A 19,037-nucleotide genomic window follows, 5' to 3' on the forward strand; every position below is an offset into this window, starting at 1 on the left:
CTGCTGTCAGGCTCCTTTAATTCAACTAATCAACTATATATATATATATATATATATATATATATATATATATTTTTTTTTTTTTTTTTTTTTTTTAGACAGAGTCTTGCTTTGTTGCCTAGGCTAGAGTGAGTGCCATGACATCAGCCTAGCTCACAGCAACCTCAAACTCCTGGGCTCAAGCAATCCTGCTGCCTCAGCCTCCTGAGTAGCTGGGACTACAGGCATGTCCCACCATGCCTGGCTAATTTTTTTTTTTTTTTTTTTTTTCTTGAGACAGAGTCTCACTTTGTTGCTCAGGCTAGAGTGAGTGCCGTGGCACCGGCTAATTTTTATATATTTTTTTTTAATTGGCCAATTAATTTCTTTCTATTTTTAGTAGAGATGGGGTCTTGCTCAGGCTGGTTTTGAACTCCTGACCTCGAGCAATCCGCCTGTCTCGGCCTCCCAGAGTGCTAGGATTACAGGCGTGAGCCACCGCCTGGCCTAGTCAACAATATTATGCTAACTTTTGGGGTTTTTTTACATGCTGAAGGCTCATACATTTTACTCCATGTTTTATATCATTTGGCAGAGAGCCAAGGCTTATTAGGAAATTCACAGAAACCATAAACATAAAAAATGTACAAGTCCTCCCTTGAGTAACCACACAAATGTTTCCAAGAACATGTCCAAGCCACTTTTCTTTCCCTTCTCAGAAGTTGTCATAAAATGTACTTAGTACAAACATGCCTTTGCTGCTCTAGATTGATTTATAGCAAAATTTTAAATCAACAGATTTTAAAGACATTTGCAAAAAGGGAATGAATTCTAAATCAAAATCGTGGTAATCTGGTAATGCTATAAATATCAAAACCAGACACGAAAACCTCAGCCAGCTCTGCTCCCTAACACCATCCATCCTTCCAGTGTAGCGTGTAAGGCGCATGTCTTCATTAGAAAAGGTGTTTCTGTGATTACCACTGCAATATACGTATGTGCAGAGAACTAAATATCGCTGCGCACATGTGTCTATGAGTGTGTGTGTGTGTTCCCTTTTGGAAGAAAAAAGTACAATCAGAATTTTCATGTATATATATTTCACATAAGTTTATACAGAATGGACCTAAATCTCCTGGTTTTGTTTCCCTAAAATAAATAGATCTATGTTTTCATCATCCTTAGGTTCAGTGTGGCTTTGTAAGTGCTTCTCAATTGAGATGTTAATTTTTCCACCTCCTCTACAGCATCCTCTACATTGCTTTTCCCAGCTTTCATAAGAGGAAATGATTTAAAGTCTGCTAATTTATCCACAAAACATATGACAGTGGTTTGGCGTCTTTTTGCCAGGAGGATGTCAAAATCTAGCACTGAAGTTGCTCTAACCAGGAAGAACCCAAGTCTTAGTGATTCATGTAGCCTTTGGTGAGTTCACGTGATTTCATGTTCCTTTTCAAGCACCTTACTGGTATTTTCTTTCAAGGAGTTTACGAAAGTATATGTCAGTAATTTTTTAGGTGTAAGTGACCATTAAGTAGTGAGCCCTAATTAAATGAGGTTGAGGCAGAGAGGAAATATACGAGCTCCTGTAACTTAATCCCCTTGGTTAGACACCTCGGTGTCATCTGGACCCACTCTTTCTGTCCATCAATTCTCTGGCAGACCATCAATTCTGTCCATCAGTTATCTCTCCCCTCAGGGCAAGATAGGTGCCCTAGTTCCAAGCTTAAGTGGCATTTTCTCAGCAACCCCCACAAGGACTTGCTCTTACAAAAATTCCCAAAAAATGTCCTGGGCCTCAATCTCTCATTGGTCAGAACTGTGTCACATGACTGTCCTGAACCACTCACTGGGGCTAGGGGGATGTTACACAATGTAGACTTGGGCCTAAATTTACATATTCACCCCTGCAACTGGGGAAACTGTCAACCCTGCTAAAAAACAAGGAAGGGTGGCTCCTCAAAAGAAAGGGCTTGGGCTGGGCACAGTGCCTCATGCCTGCAATCCCAGCACTTTGGGAGATCCAGGTAGGAGGATCGCTTGAAGTCAGGAGTTCAAGCCCAGCCTGGGCAACATAGCAAGAAGACCCCATCTCTATAAAAAAAAAAAAAATTAGCTAAGTGTGGTGGCTCACACCTGTAGTCCCAGCTACTGGGAAGGCTGAGGCAGGAGGATCGCTTGAGCCCAGAAGTTGGAGGCTTCAGTGAGCTCTGATTGTGCCATTGCACTCCAGCCTGGTCTAGCATGGGTGACAGGAGTGATTCTATCCCTTAAAAAAAAAAGAAAAGAAAAAGAAAAAAAGGGCCTGGTTTCATGAAAAATGTGGGAGAGGGGAAAAAATAAACACATGAAAATAAAAGATAAATGAAAATAAAAGAATGGTCCTAGTACCTGAAGACAGTTGTGACTGAGTGGAACTGATGTCTACAACAGTGACTTTGGTAAAAGAAAATAACTAAACGGGTATAGTTCCTCTCTTGTTCCAAGCCTCTACTTTCCTAAACAATCTCATCCCTATTTCTGGCTTCCACTGTCATCTATACACACTGATGACTTTTATGTTTGTTTATCTCTCTGGCCTGGATCTGTCCTCTGAGCCCCAACCCTGCAGTTGAACTGCCTACTTATCTCTCTGTGGCTATCTCAGAGGCATTTCCAACACAGCACATCCAAAACTGAACTCAGGACTTCCTCCTCCCCAGGTGACACTTTCTTAGGGAAACCTTCCCTAGCTTTCTTGACTACGTCAGCCCTCCTGAGTAGAGGCACTCCAGGCAACAGATATGTCCCTCTGACCCAGGTTCAAAGTTACATCTGTTTGTGTGATTATTTGATTCAAGTTTGCCTCCCTTACTAGACCGTAAGCTCCATGACAACCTTAAGCTTCTTGGCTCAAGCAATCCTCCTGCCTCAGCCTCCCGAGTAACTGGGACTACAGGCGCGTGCCACCACGCCCGGCTAATTTTTCTGTTTTTTAGTAGAGACAAGGTCTTGCTCTTGCTCGGGCAGGCAGGGGCTATAGCTTTTGTTCTTAACATTGCATCCCATAGTGAGGGGAGCACAGATGTTCGATAAAGATTTTGCTGCCTCCTGCTGTGGCTCATGCCTCTAATCCTAGCACTCTGGAAGGCTGAGACAGGAGGATCACTTTAGGCCAGGAGTTCAAGACCAGCCTGAACAAGAGTGAAACCCCACCTCTACTAAAAATAGAAAAAATTAGCCGAGTGTGATGGTGAACACCTGTAGTCCCAGCTACTCGGGAGGCTGAGGCAGGAGGATCACTTGAGCCCAGGAGTTTGAGGTTGCTGTGAGCTAGGCTGACACCACGTACTCAAGCTGGGATGACAGAGCAAGACTCTGTTTCAAAAAAAAAGAATGCATGTGACATTTTGTATTTAGTTATGAAAACAAATCAATTATCAAATAATATGATATCTGGCATAATTAAGACATCAGTGTATGAAAAGAGCTCAGCCCAGGAGGAAGTAAAACTGAGACTGATAAGATCAGAGAAGAGACCAGGAAACAAGAGGCAGAGACAAATAAGGAAGGACACACAAGGTGGAACTGGCCAGGGAGCACCCTGTCCCTCCAGGAAGCCAAAGCTGAACAGTGTTAAATGTGTTTACAAACAAAAGTAGCAGTTCTGCTGGTAAATTTCATGTGTAATTATGTGCAGGTTTTTTTTTTTTTAAACCACAGTTACAGCAGCTCTGGAAATTATTTGCCTCATGAAGGCAATTAAATAAATTCTTAAAAGTCAGTGAAGGAGTAAGGAAACAGCTGTAAATGATTGAGGATCTATTAATTTTTTTTTTTTTTTTTTTTTTTGGAGACAGAGTCTCTGTCACCCAGGCTAGAGTGCAGTGGCATCATCATAGCTCATTGCAACCTCACACTCCTGGGCTCCAGCGATCCTCCTGCCTCAGCCTCCTTCCCGAGGGACTACAGGCACACAGTCATGACACCTGGCTAATTTTTAAATTTTTCGTAGTGACAGGGTCTTGCTATGTTGCTCAGGCTATGAGGATCTGTTCATTTTGTGGATAAAAACCATTCATACTGGCCATATGCGGTGGCTCACACCTGTAATCTGGGAGGCCGACGCAGGAGGATCGCTCAAGGTCAGGAGTTCGAAACCAGCCTGAGCAAGAGCAAGGCCCTGTCTCTACTATAAATAGAAAGAGATTAATTGGCCAACTAATATATATAGAAAAAATTAGCCGGGCATGGTGGTGCATGCCTGTAGTCCCAGCTACTCGGGAGGCTGAGGCAGCAGGACTGCTTGAATCCAGGAGTTTGAGGTTGCTGTGAGCTAGGCTGACACCACAGCACTCACTCTAGCCTAGGCAACAAAGCAAGACTGTGTCTCAAAAAAACAAAAAGTACTAGGGGTAAAAAAGCAAAATGTTTTCCCATTAAACTCTGAAAGCTTTACTTCAGAATATTCTGAGAGTATCCTGGTAACTTTTGAAATTCTCTGCTATTAAGCATCTTACCCTCATTCTAAAGAAAGGAGATGATATCTGACATATTCTTTGAATTTAGTAATCATTGATAACTGAATAGATTGTTTAAATTAAAAAATAACAGGTCAATGTAAATCATTGTTTATGTTTTGGTCTAAGTTTCTTTTTCTTTTTTTTTTTTGAGACAAGGTCTCATTCTGTCACTCAGGCTGGAGTACAATGGCCTCGTTAGCTCACTGCAACCTTAAACTGGGCTCAAGTGATCCTACTGCATCAGCATTCCCAGTAAGTGGGATGGTCTAAGTTTCTAAAATGAGTTATCAGTAAAATTTTTTGCAATATCAGAGCCAAAGTCTGATTTATATATTCATAAATGTATACATTTCATATATAAAAACCTATATATTATAAAATTCATGTTTATATATTTTATATTAAAAAAATATATATATATTTATTTATTTATTCTAGCTACTTCAGCCCAGGAATTCAAGACCAGCCTGGGCAACATAGTGTGACCCTGGCTCTGGAAAAAAAAATTGTATATATTTCATGTGTGTACACATGCATGTGCAAACATTCTGTGGGCGTAATTATGCATGCTATATAAACTAGCAGTTTGTAATATTTGATCCAGTTCAGATTAAAGTTATAATTTTGATTTAGCAAGCTCCAAGTTAGGAAGGTTTTATTGTATTGGCAACAGCTGATATTTTCCATGCCTGCAAGCATTTTTTGCTGTCTTCTAGATTCTCACTACTTAAAGCATGGTGCGTGGGTCAGCTGCATCGGCACTTTGTGCTTGTTAGGAATGTATTTTTTTTTTTTACTTTTTCAAAGCAAGAAAGGTTTGGGTTGTCAGGAATCTAATTCAGTAGGTTTGGGGTGAGGCCTGCGGTTTTGCGCTCGTCACAAATTCTTAGGCCACGCCATTGCTGCTGGTCCAGGGAGCACACTTCATGAAGGGAGGTTTCTCTAGAGACCGTCTCATTCGCCACGCTTAAACTCTATTCCTTTTCTTATGGTTTTTCTGAGTTTTCTCCTAAAAAAGAGTGGGATATTGAGATTTCACAGTTCTCCCAATCAGAAAAAAAAAAGCTTGTTTAAATATGGCAGGTTTTGAAAACCTGAGGTGTTTATCAAAAAAGAAAAAAAAATGAAAGATAAAAATTAAAAAATAATAAATAAAAAAAAAGAAAAAAAATAAATATGGCAGGTTTATATTCTTTATTCTTAAAGATAGCCAAGTCCTTTCTTCATCAAAACAACCCTTAACTTTGGAGACGAAAATGACATAAAATTTTTGGAGGGCTCTGACAGACCACTGGTGACACCCTGTGGCTAGATCTTACAATTACAATCACATTTTGAGGTCCCTTTCAAATGTAAAATTAGAAAAACTAACATTGGTTTTGTGGGTTTTTAAAATTTAAATAGTACCAAAATACAGACTATTTAAAATTATTTTAACTTTTTATTTTGAAATAATTACCAATTCTTAGGAGGGTGACAAGAAATGCATAGGGAAGTTTTGTAGGCCCTTCTCCCAGCCTCCCCCAATGTAACGTATCAAAACCAAGAAATTAACATGGGTACAATCTACAAAGCTCATGCAGATTTTAGTTATACATACACTCACTGGTGACAATAGCAGTTGGACATGTCAAGGAAACCACATCAGACAAACACTCTGGGAGGCTGAGGCGGGCAGATTGCTCGAGGTCAAGAGTTTGAAACCAGCCTGAGCAAGAGCAAGACCCCATCTTTACAATTAATATATACAGAAAAAATTAGCCGGGCATGGTGGCGCATGCCTGTAGTTCCAGCTACTCAGGAGGCTGAGGCAGCAGGATCGCTTGAGCCCAGGAGTTTGAGGTTGCTGTAAGCTAGGCTGACACCACGGCATTCACTCTAGCATAGGCAACAAAGTGAGACTCTGTCTCAAAAACAAAAAAAACCTCTTACTTTTCTGGTTAAATAATATCAAATTCAAGAACCAACTGGAAATTCTATCTTGGTGTAACAAAGTAAAATGAATCTCAGTATTCTAAAACTTACAATGCTATTGAACCAAATATTGCAAAAAGTGTGATAAAGTTAAATGAGCCTGGACTGAGAACCAGAAAGCAAGCCCAGGTTCTAGTTGCTGGGCTGACTCGGGATGGCTGGAAGACACTGGGCAGAGTGTGTAACCTTCCTGGTCTTATTTTCCTCACCAGTAAAATAGGAGAGTTGGTTTAGTTGATTTCTAAAATTGCTTCAAATCCAATTAATTAAAAGTATATTACTGGCTCAGCCTGGTGGCTCATGCCTGTAATCCTAACACTTTAGGAGGCTGAGGTGGGAGGATCATTTGAGGCCAGAAATTTGAGGCTAGCCTGAGCAACATAGTGAGATCCATTCTCTACAAAAAATAAATAACACTTAGCCAGGCATGGTGGTGTGTACCTGTAGTCCCAGCTACTTGGGAGGCTGAGGCAGGAAGATCACTTGAGCCCAGGTATTCAAGGTTGCAGTGAGCTATGATGACACCACTGCACTCCACCCTGGGTGAAAGAGTGAGACCCTATCTCTTAAAAAATAAATTATATATATATATATATATATATATATATATATAAAAAATTCAGTCTGTCATTCAACAAGTATTTGATTATCTATTATAACCGTGGTGCCAATACATTGATAAAAAGTATAGGAATCCAGTCAATCCAAGAATTATGATCTGCTGCAACATGTTTACTTCATATGATTCATGTACATAGTGGATAGTTTGGTTAAATCAGGTTCATAAGTCACTAGGCATGTAGAATTAGAAGGGGGTGACAGGTTGGGGGTATTTCCAAGAGGGAGACCAAAAGGGACAAGAAAGTCAAGGCACTGTGTGAGGGAGAGACCACGGCATCAGAGGGTTGGACAGGTCTACCACACGGGAGGATTGTCAGGTGAGGGTTGCAAGAGAAAATGAAGGGCTGGGTGCGGTGGCTCACACTTGTAATCCTAGCACTGTGGGAGGCCAAGGCCAGAGGATCCCTGGAGATCAGGAGTTCGAGTCCAACCTGAGCAAGAGTGAGACCCCTGTCTCTACCAAAAAGAGAAGAAATTAGCCAGGCAGGGAGTAGTGGTGTGTGCCTGTAGTCCCACCTACATGAGGTGCTGAGGCAGGCAGGAGGATTGCTTGAGCCATGATGACGCCGCTGCACTCTACCCAGCGTGAGCGAGACCCTGTCTCTCACAAAACAAAGAAAGCGAAGGAAGTGGAGTGTGCTGCTGAGAGAATGGGGCATCCTTTTGTTTTTTATTAGAGACAAGTCTCACTCTTGCTGAGGCTGGTCTTAAACTCCTGAGCTCAAGCAATCCTCCCGCCTCGGCCTCCCAGAGTGCTAGGATTACAGTCGTGAGCCACCGCGCCTGGCCAGAGAATGGGGAGTCTGAAGTGATATGTTGGGGTCTCACAGGTGACAGCGATGACAGGTATAGGACATGACCTTTGAAGTGGGCAATGGATGGGGAGAGAAGAGGACATCGCAGGTGAGGAGGATTGGATCAGGGCACCTACCATCTGCAGGAGTCCCCGTGAAAAGCCAGAGAGGCAGCAGCTAGACCTTGAGTGACGGGAGAGAACGAGAAGGTTGGTAGGGGCAGCACCTAAGGGGACACTGGTCGGCCAGATGGCATGAATCTGAGAAGCATCATCATTACTTGAAGGACTTCTGCAGAGAGAAACTAATGCCATAGGGCACAAGGACATTACCACACCAGGAAACAAGCTTTTTTTTTTCCAGCATGTTATGGGGGTACAAAGGTTAAGGTTGCGTATATTGCCCTTGCCCCCCACCTGGAGTCAGAGCTTCAAGCGTGTCCATCCACCAGAGGGTGCGCATCGCACTCACTGTGTGTGTGTATATTCCCATCCCCTCCCCTCCACCTGCCCGACACCCTATAAATGTAATTCCTATGTGTCCATTTAGGTGCTGATCAGTTAATACCAGTTTGCTGGTGAGTACATATGGTGCTTATTTTTCCATTCTTGGGATACTTTACTTAGTAGAATGGGTTCCAGCTCTATCCAGGAAAATACAAGAGGTGCTATATCACCGTTGTTTCTTAGAGCTGAATAGTACTCCATGGTATACATATACCACATTTTATTAATCCAGTCATGTACGGAAGGGCACTTTGGTTGTTTCCACATCTTTGCAACTGTGAAAGGGAAACAAGCTTTTAAGAAGCCAAATTTGAGCGGATTAAGTGCCACCGCAGTCTGAGGAATGTCAGCTATTCAACATGGAGGCAGAGGTCCATAAGCTGGAACTGATGTTCCAGAAAGCTGACTCTGATTTGGATTATATTCAGTACAGGCTGGAATATGAAATCAAAACTAATCATCCCGATTCAGCAGGCAAGAAAAATCCAGTTTCACTCTTAAAGGAATTGTCGGCAATAAAGTCTCGATATCAAACTTTGTGTGCATGCTTTAAAGCAGTTGCTGTTGAGCAGAGACTAAGAGCTGCATTTGTGCTACTGTGAATAAGACTATGAACATAATACAAAAACTACAAAAGCAAACAGACCTGGAGCTGAAACCACTGACTGAAGAGAAAACTGCAGCAATTAAAATCTCATATGCCTGGCCGGGCGCGGTGGCTCACGCCTGTAATCCTAGCACTCTGGGAGGTAGAGGTGGGCGGATTGCTCGAGGTCAGGAGTTCGAAACCAGCCTGAGCAAGAGCGAGACCCCGTCTCTACTATAAATAGAAAGAAATTCATTGGCCAACTAAAAATATATAGAAAAAATTAGCTGGGCATGGTGGTGCATGCCTGTAGTCTCATCTACTCGGGAGGCTGAGGCAGGAGGATCGCTTGAGCCCAGGAGTTTGAGGTTGCTGTGAGCTAGGCTGACGCCACGGCACTCACTCTAGCCTGGGCAACAAAGCGAGACTCTGTCTCAAAAAAAAAAAAAAAAAAAGAATTTCTTTCTAGATCGTTATTGATTCTCTATGTGTGCACTCTAGGTTAAGTATAATAAGTAGTTGCTTGCAATAAATAGAAAGGAGAAATTAAATTGAAAAAATAAAAAGCCAAATTTTATTTGAATTTAAAAGCAATGGTTAGGAGACCTAAAAGTTCCAGAGGCTCAAAGACATAGGGTTACAGCCAAGTGTTGGCTATGGGTGACTCATCCAGTAAAGGCTCTGCAGTGCTTGGGGCATTTTCCGTCCTCCTTCTGGCCCCAGATCTTTGCCTCATGACAAAGTGCATATTCTGGTTGACTCTACGCATGGCTATGGCTCCAGTAAAGGTGACAAAAGCAACGCCTATGCCTATTGTCATTAAGCCAGTAGAGAAAGCCATGGTGTCAGAGGGGTTATGTAGAAGGACTGCTATTCCCAGGGCCACGACCAATAACCCCAGGCAGGAAAGCAGCAGACACTCAAACAGAGACAAGCATCGCAGATCTTCCTGCCGTCCCAGCAGCCGGACCCTCTCATAAACTCGGACAGGCTGGTACATAGTGATTTGTTTTCCTGTAGTGTTTAAGGGAAGAAAAAAAGTACTAGAGATCAGAAATATCAAAAGAAAAATAGAAACCTTTCTCCTTGGCTGTGAATTGTACCTACTATGTGTTATTAATCACAGCCAGGTTCACCCTCTCCGGGATCCTGAGGGTGTAATTCAGATGTCCTCAAACTACAGCCTAGGACATTTATCCGTCCTGCCGGGTGTTTTTTTGGAGACAGAGTCTCAATTTGTTGCCCGAGCTAAAGTGCCGTGGCGTCAGCCTAGCTCACAGCAACCTCAAACTCCTGGGCTTAAGCGATCCTCCTGCCTCAGCTTCCCGAGTAGCTGAGACTACAGGCATGCGCCACCATGCCCGGCTAATTTTGCCTATATATATTTTTAGTTGGCCAATTGATTTCTATTTATAGTAGAGACAGGGTCTCGCTCTTGCTGGTCTCAAACTCCTTGAGCGATCCTCCCGCCTTGGCCTCCCAGAGTGCTAGGATTACAGGCATGAGCCACCATGCCCGGCCCTCCCCCAGGTGTTTTTGCCTCAGCTGCCTGTCCTGCTTAGCAGCTGACCGATGCCGGGCCCACAGTGCGTACTCTCCAAGGGTTTGAGGGACAGTGAACTGGCTCCCTGTTTAAAAAGTTTGAGGACCCCTGAATTCAAAGGGCTGGTTTCTACAAGCATCCAAGTTCCCCTCCAAGGAGACTCTCAGAAGGTCAGAATTGGTGATTGTAAGTTCTTTTTTTTTTTCTTTCTTTTTTTTTTTGAGACAGAGTCCGACTCTGTTGCCTGGGCTAGAGTGAGTGCCATGGCATCAGCCTAGTTCACAGCAACCTCAAGCTCCTGGGCTCAATGAGCCTCAATCCTCAGTCCTCCTGCCTCAGGCTCCTGAGTAGCTGGGACTACAGGCTTGTGCCACCATGCCCGATTATTTTTGCTATATATTTTTTGTTGTCCAATTAATTTCTTTCTATTTATAGTAGAGACAGGGGTCTCGCTCAGCCTCCTCAGGCTGGTTTCGAACTCCTGACCTTGAGCGATCCTCCCGCCTCGGCCTCCCAGAGTGCTATGATTACAAGTGTGAGCCACCGTGTGTCCGGCCTTGGTTGATCTTTTAACAGAGAAATGGGTTGCTTGGCATTATAGTAATATAGCAGAACCCATGTGAAAAGTCTTGGCTCCTAATGAATGAGGTTAATAGCCAACTCCCAAATCAATTGTTTTTCTTAACACATACAGGCAAAAAACATTTACTGAGTGAAAATCTGAGTACACCTTGCTATATTCAGTTACCACTCTTTATCACTTAAGGATGAAAAGAACTTGGCCCAACACAAAATTATCAAGTCTCAGGTTTTTCTAGAATTTGTACAATACATTGCCAGAAATATGGTTCTACATTCCACCCCCCAAAACAATCCCTCCATCATGCTGAGTGTTGCATTTGCTGTCCTTAATTTGAAAAACCACGATAGTATTAAATTCCCCACAAATGGAACTATTTTTACTTGCCACTCTGCTCCACGTGTTGTATGCATGTACTTTCTGTACCATACAGGAGAGCTTTGTGCCATGTTTTAAAACCTGGTTGGAGGCATTTCTGCCCTTAACCAGTCTTTTCACGTTTTCCTGGCTGTTTTGACATACCTCCTTTTCCAGCAGAGCATTCACTTCAAGTTGCCTGCATCACCCCAACACACCTGTTCCAGTTTGGGTTTTTATTGGATTTGAAGTAGAACAACTGCAAGGAGAAAGGTTAAATCTCCTTAACGAGTCATTAGGGACCCTTGGGAGAGAGGGTGGGTCTTCACTTACAGAGGTCAGCTCTATGTCCTTCATTACAGACTGACAATAATGGCAAATATTGGTGGTTTTGACCTTTGATTGCAACATTTCAGTAACTGGCATTTCATGTGATTTTTTTTGTTTTTTGTTTTGTTTAGAGACAGAGTCTCGCTTTGCTGTCTAGGCTAGAGTGCAGTGGTGTCATCATAGCTCTCAGCAACCTCAAACTCCTGGGCTCAAGCAATCCTCCTGCCTCAGCCTCCTGAGTAGCTGGGACTACAGGCATGAGTCACAACTTGGCCTGGCTAATTTAGTAGAGACGGGGTCTCGCTCTTGCTCAGGCTGGTCTCAAACACTTGAGCTCTAGTGATCTTCCCACCTCAGCCTCCCAGAGTGCTAGGATTACAGACATGAGCCACCACCACACCTGGCCTTCATAGATGTTTTAATCATAAATTGCTGGTGAGTTTTGTGGCTACATTTTAATCATGTGTGGCTAAGTATGTTTCCTTTAATTTACTGACAATGAATTTTGTTACTGATTTCATAATGTTCAACCATCCTTGCCTTCCTCAAATAAGCTCTCCTAAGTTCCTTCTTGTACAGCAGTACTAGTTTTACATTTATCTTAAAAAGAAAAACAAAAACATGTAACTTGGTTTGCTTAAGAGGGGAGGAAAGAAAGTCATTAGCTTTGAGAACTAAGAGTGTTACTTTGTAAAATGGATTGGAAAGCTTTTAGTTACAATGACAACTCAAGATTTGTATGTACAATGTTATATCTCCCTCCCTTTTCTCTTCCAATTAGTTTTGAGGATTGTGTCTCCAATTTTGATGACTAAAGTTCTCAAAAACATCCATTTTACAAGTATGTCGATATGAAGTTGATTATAATGTCCTTTGATTTTTTTTCCCCCTATAATACGGGCTAAACTGTCTAGACTTTTTTTTTTTTTAAGCTTGACTATCTTTCTTGTTTTGGCTGAAAGGTGGTAAGTGTTCGTTTGGCTTTCTGGGCATTTATTGATCTGCCATCTCTTTCAAGAACCAGCTTTTGGTTTTACCTGTTAGCTGTAGGGTCCGTTTTCTAACTTGTTCTTTTTAGTTTTCTTCTTTTAAAGACTTTCCTGCATTTTATTGGCTCATTTTCCCAATTCCTTAGGTTGAATGCATATATAATCTTAAGTTTTTCTTCAAGAAAATATTGCAAGTTTGCTTTAAAAAATGAAACCCATAACCACAAAGGAAAAAAAGTATTTTAGAATATATCATAAAGCTAGAATGTGTTGTATTTGTAATGATAAAAGACAAAGACTTAAGATCCCTAAGATACAAAAAACTTGTACAAATCAAGAAGAAAAATCCAATAGTGTAGAACAGTCAAGGGGTAGGAATAAGAGACCCGTCTCTGAAGAAAGCCAAATTATAACTTTACATAGAAAGATACAGCTCAAGTAACACTATTTTTAAAAGCATCTTTAAATAACTTTCAAATACACCTAGCAAAAAGCAAGCTACTCATTTTATAAAAGAAATGATAGTTTCTCTCACCAGGTATAACGGGCAGCCTTCTAGTTTAAGAAAAGAAAAAAACATCAGCACTAGTTCCCTGAAACTGCCAGATGCCCTTCAGGATGAAAAGTCCTTAGATAGAAAGATAGTCAACATGGCCCTGTCTTTCTTTTATTAGGCTCTTGATTGCATAACTGAAATAACATGGATTCTCAGGAGGGGGAATTTTCACACATCAAAATCGGTTTTTTCCCCTTAATTCATTTAATAACATAAATGCCTCAATTCTATAAATGTTGAAGAAACTCCCAGCAAGGAGACAGTAGAGATAAACTCCCAGAGCACTCCACTTGAATGTCCTCTGTAAAAATAATAATTAAAAAAAGAGGAACTAAAACATCTCTTTTACCCTGGTTGGCTTTTAGATGGCCATTCATTTGGTTTCACCTGCTGAGGATTTGGTCAAGATGTTATTACTAAGTGAAGGGAACTTCCAGCTACCTTATGCTTTATCCCAATGTTTCCCAGCCCTCCCTGAGCATAAGGATCACCTGGCCTCTTGTTAAAAACACGGATTCCAGGCTGGGAACAGTGGCTCATACCTGTAATCCTAGCACTCTGGGAGGCCAAGGTGGGCGGATTGTTCAAGGTCAGAAGTTCAAGACCAGCCTGAGCAAGAGTGAGACACTGTCTCTACTAAAAAAATAAATTAAAAAAAAACACAGATTCCTAATTCCCGCATGTGTATGGTAATTTCAACTAAGGAGGTCTGCAGTGGAGCAGGAGTTTGCATTTTTTCAGAAGCACTATGCCCCACCAAGGATTTAACATTATCACTGCGTTCTTTTTTTTTTTTTTTTAGACAGAGTCTCACTCTGTTGCCCAGGCTAGAGTGCCGTGGCGTCAGCCTAGCTCACAGCAACCTCCAACTCCTGGGCTCAAGTGATCCTCCTGCCTCAGCCTCCCACATAGCTGGGACTACAGGCATGCACCACCATGTCCAGCTAATTTTTTCTATTTTTAATAGAGACGGGTCTCATTCTTGCTCAGGCTGGTCTCAAACTCCAGAGCTCAAGTGATCCTCCTGCCTCGGCCCCCCAGAGTGCTAGGAATATACAGGCATGAGCCACCTCGCCCGCTGTGGGCATGTTTTCAATTCTCTTGGGTATATACCAAGGAGTAGACATGGTTAAACATGGTAACTCTATGTTTAACTCTGGGAGGGGGTGTCAAACTTTTTTGTTATTGTTATCATATCTCAATAGATTTAGGCAGTACAAGTGGAGTTTTATTACGTGAATATGTTGCACAGTGGTGAAGTCTGGGCTTCAGATCTACCCATCACCAAATAAGGTACATCGTGCCCACTAGGTAATTTTTTATCCCTCCCTCTCCCCCTCCTCCTAGCTTTAACTTTTGGAAGAAATGCCAGGCGGTTTTCCAAAGCAGCTGCATCATTTATTCACATCTGTGTTGTTACTGTTTGTCTTTTTTTTTTTTTTTTTTTTTTTGAGACAAGAGTCTCACTTTGTTGCCCAGGTTAGAGTAAGTGCCATGGCGTCAGCCTAGCTCACAGCAACATCAAACTCCTGGGCTCAAGCGATCCTCCTGCCTCAGCCTCCCAAGTAGCTAAGACTACAGGCATGTGCCACCATGCCCAGCTAATTTTTCTATATATATTAGTTGGCCAATTAATTTCTACTTATAGTAGAGACAGGGTCTCGCCCTTGCTCAGGCTGGTTTTGAACTCCTGACCTGGAGCAATCTTCCGGCCTCTACCTCACAGAGTGCTAGGATTAAAGGCGTGAGTTAGTTTGTTTTTTTTGAGACAGAGTCTCACTTGTTGACCAGGCTAGAGTGAGTGCCGTGGCGTCAGCCTAGCTCACAGCAACCTCAAACTCCTGGGCTCAAGCAATCCTTCTGCCTCAGCCTCCCGAGTAGCTGGGACTACAGGCATGCACCACCATGCCCGGCTAATTTTTATATATATATTAGTTGGCCAATTAATTTCTTTCTCTTTATAGTAGAGACGGGGTCTTGCTCTTGCTCAGGCTGGTTTCGAACTCCTGACCTCGAGCAATCCACCCGCCTCAGCCTCCCAGAGTGCTAGGATTACAGGCATGAGCCACCGCGCCCGGCTCTAGTTTGTCTTTTTGATGACAGTTATCCTAGTGGTGTGACATAGTATCTCATTGTAGGTTTTATTTGTATTTTCCTTAAGAGGATTGACGTTGAGCACCTTTTGGCTTTTTGGCCATTCATATATTATCTTTGGAAAAATGTCTATTCAGATCCTTTGCTCATTAATAAAATTGTATTGTTTGCCTTTTTATTGTTGAGATGTAAGAATTCTTTTTTTTTTGAGACAGAGTCTCGATTTGCCCAGGCTAGATAGAGTGAGTGCCATGGCATCAGCCTAGCTCACAGCAACCTCAAACTCCTGGGCTCAAGCAATCCTCCTGCCTCAGCCTCCCAACTAGCTGGGACTACAGACATGCGCCACCATGCCCAGCTGATTTTTTGTATATATTTTTAGTTGGCCAATTAATTTCTTTCCATTTTTATAGTAGAGACGGGGTCTTGCTCTTGCTCAGGCTGGTTTCGAACTCCTGAACTCGAGCAATCCGCCCGCCTCAGCCTCCCAAAGAGCTAGGACTACAGGCATGAGCCACTGTGCCCGGCCTAGAATTCTTTATATTAATATATTCTAGGTACAAGTTTCTTATCAGAATATATTTTGCAAATATTTTGCCCAATTCTGTGAGCTGTCTTTTCACTTTTTTAAATAGTGTCCTTTGAAACTCAAGTTTTTAATTTTGATAAAATCTAATTTTATAATTTTTCACCTGTGTTTTTTGTGTCATAGATAAGAAGCCAGTAGCTTACCCAACGTCATAAAGATTTACTTCTGTTTTCTTCTAAGCATCTAGGCTCCTACATTTAGTTCTGTGACCCCTTTTGAGTTAATTTTTGTATATGGCTTTGGGTAAGGGCCCACCTTCATTCTTTTGTGTGTAGGATATCCAGTTGTCCCACAGCTATTTGTTAAAAAGACTGTCTCTTCCCCATTAAATTGTCTTGCCACTTTTTTTTTCCAGCATATTATGGGGGTACAAACGTTAAGGTTACGTACATTGCCCATGCCTCCCCTTCTCCCTTGAGTCAGAGCTTCAAGCGTGTCTATCCCCCAAATGGTGTGCATCACACTCACTGTGTATGTATATACCCATCCCCTCCTCCCCCACCCCACCCCACAGGTATTTGGGTTTTTTTTTTTTAACATTTTGGTTACATTTTATATCTTTGCTTTTCCCTTGCAAGGGTTAGAGGCATGCCCTTCCCCTCCACATTGCTCACCACATCCCTCAGATGTGGAACTACCCCTTTTACCCCTGAATCCCTGGTGAACACCACCACCATTTGAGCACCATAGTGTTAATCAGTCAGTACCAATTTGATGGCGAGTACATGAGAAGCCTATTATTCTGATCTTGTGTCACCTCACTGGATAATGGGCTTAAGCTCAGTCCAGGATAATATAAGCGGTGCTGGCTTGCTGTCCTTTCCATTGTAAACATATACCAAATTTTAATAATCCACTGATGAACTGAAGGAAACTTGGGTTGTTTCCATGTCCTTGCAATAGTGAATTGTGCTGCCATAAAAATTCGGGTGCAGATGTTTTTTCTATTATAAAGACATCTGGGCCAGGTGTGGTGGCTCACGCCTGTAATCCTAGCACTATGGGAGGCCGAGGCAGGAGCATCGCTCGAGGTCAGGAGTTGGAAACCAGCCTGAGCAAGATCGAGACCCCGTCTCTACTAAAAATAGAAACAAATTAATTGGCCAACTAAAAATATATAGAAATAATTAGCCGGGCATGGTGGCGCATGCCTGTAGTCCCAGCTACTCGGGAGGCTGAGGCAGCAGGATTGCTTGAGCCCAGGAATTTGAGGTTGCTGAGAGCTAGGCTGACACCACTAGCCATGGCAACAGAGTGAGACTCTTGTCTCAAAAAAAAAAAAAAATTATGTCCTGATGTTTCCTGTAACTTAAGTATTGACAATGCACCAAGTGAGTTATATAAACAGGAGATATTAATCACTTGAATAATGTTGAACTGAGAGGTTTTAATCTGGAGTTAAATGCAATCACCTAATTATGCCATTTTCCCTCTACAGGACCATTATACTGAAATGATCTCCCGAAACTTTTACAGTCTTTTATCAAACTAGGATCCAAGGACTGATGAGGGGTTCTCATGGGTCATAAAATTCTAATTGGTAATTTTGATGTACAAATATTAACCCTAACTGTAAGCAGGGAAAACAGCATCAGTTCAAGGGGGTTGGCAAGTAAGGAGTGCAGCACCTTTAAATATTCAATTACACGTCAAGACTTCTTTGCCCTTAAACACCCATGTACTGAAAGCAGAGAAAGGGCTTTCAATCAGGTGATAAGATAGTATGACACTAAACAACTTCTTTGTACCTTCATTTTAATATTTCTCAAGGAGAATGAAATATATCATCTTTAATAAACACTTGGATTGACTTAAACATATTCAAGACATTCAATATTGAATTTGATGCTTATTATACTTCCTAAACTACAAATTCACTAAAAATCAAATACTTCCTTAAAACAAAAATGTTGCATTCACTTTTCTCCCACCAGATCTGGTTTTGTCCATTAGATCTCCCCAGTCCGGGGGATAAATTCCAGAAACCCAGCCATGACTTCCAAAGAAACATCAGCCTGATACTCAATCCACAAGATAACGTGATTTACTGCAGCACAGATTTCCAGTCATGCTCTTGGCCCTGGGAAGACCATCAGCTCAGAGCCCTACCAGCCAGCTAGGAGTGTGTGCCCTACACTCTTCAGTCTTGGAAACCTAGTACAGATGATGATTTGACTTAGGATTTTTCGACTTTATCATGGTGCAAAAGCAGTACTTTCAGTACAAACCATACTAAGTGTCCAGCCATTCTGTTTCTTCACATTTAGCACGGTATTAAAAAAACTGTATTTGTCAGCAGTTACTATAAAATAGGCTTTGTTAGGTAATACTGGCATCTTGCTTGAGACTTTGAAGCCTGCTTTTTTCAGCATAGAGAATGCTGAGAATATTAGAGTAAAAGTAGATGCAGGAACAGGAAGGTTAACACTAGTGTTGTATTAAGACTAAAAACAAGCAAGAATGGCTTGGTGTTGTAAAATCTTTAATTGGCTAGAGGATAGGATTAAGGAAACCAAACAGCTATCCCTGGACAACTGTCATGCAGAGAACAGGTCCCCATTATGTATGTGGGTTTGTCCTACACAAAACAGTGGACCTTTGAATCAGTGAAACAAGTCTGTCTTCCCAGAGACCCTAGTTTCTATGGAAAACAAATCAATTAAGCTAAACCCCTATAACACATTAAATGCATATTCATTTTTAGAAGGCTGACAGTACACAATAACATAGTTTTGTATTTTAGAGGCTTTTCTAATTTAAAAAGATAACATTACAATTTAATTTGTGCTACTAAACAGCAGAAGCAATCTGGACTCCTCCAACTTGAGGGAACTTTTATTAAATAAACCTTTTATTCTTTATTACTTGTTTCTGAACCACATGATCTCTGAAAGCATAGCCCACTTGAACCTTTGCATGCAAGCTTGTTCCTGTACTAGAGTGAACACATCACTGACTACTAGGGATGCATACCCCAATTCAAATTCTATGAAAGGACAAATACTGAAGAAGTCATTTACTGCCTCAAAATATATTA

At 41.8% G+C, this 19,037-nt stretch overlaps 1 long non-coding RNA gene and 1 pseudogene across 1 annotated transcript; one reads left to right on the forward strand and one right to left on the reverse strand.

Annotated features, from left to right (window-relative positions):
• Window positions 1-8,735: 8,735 nt before the first annotated feature.
• LOC105882786 (SKA complex subunit 2 pseudogene) lies at window positions 8,736-9,468 on the forward strand (annotated as a pseudogene).
• Window positions 9,469-9,513: 45 nt separating this feature from the next.
• On the reverse strand, window positions 9,514-12,059 carry LOC109729569 (uncharacterized). The gene is made up of 2 exons (XR_002221623.2): window positions 11,608-12,059; window positions 9,514-9,976 (listed from the first exon to the last, which is right to left on the reverse strand). It is a non-coding gene; the product is annotated as an uncharacterized LOC109729569 (long non-coding RNA).
• Between the last annotated feature and the right edge of the window lie 6,978 nt (window positions 12,060-19,037).

This window comes from Microcebus murinus, chromosome 19, assembly GCF_040939455.1.
Source record: "Microcebus murinus isolate Inina chromosome 19, M.murinus_Inina_mat1.0, whole genome shotgun sequence".
Classification (NCBI taxonomy): Eukaryota; Metazoa; Chordata; class Mammalia; order Primates; family Cheirogaleidae; genus Microcebus; species Microcebus murinus.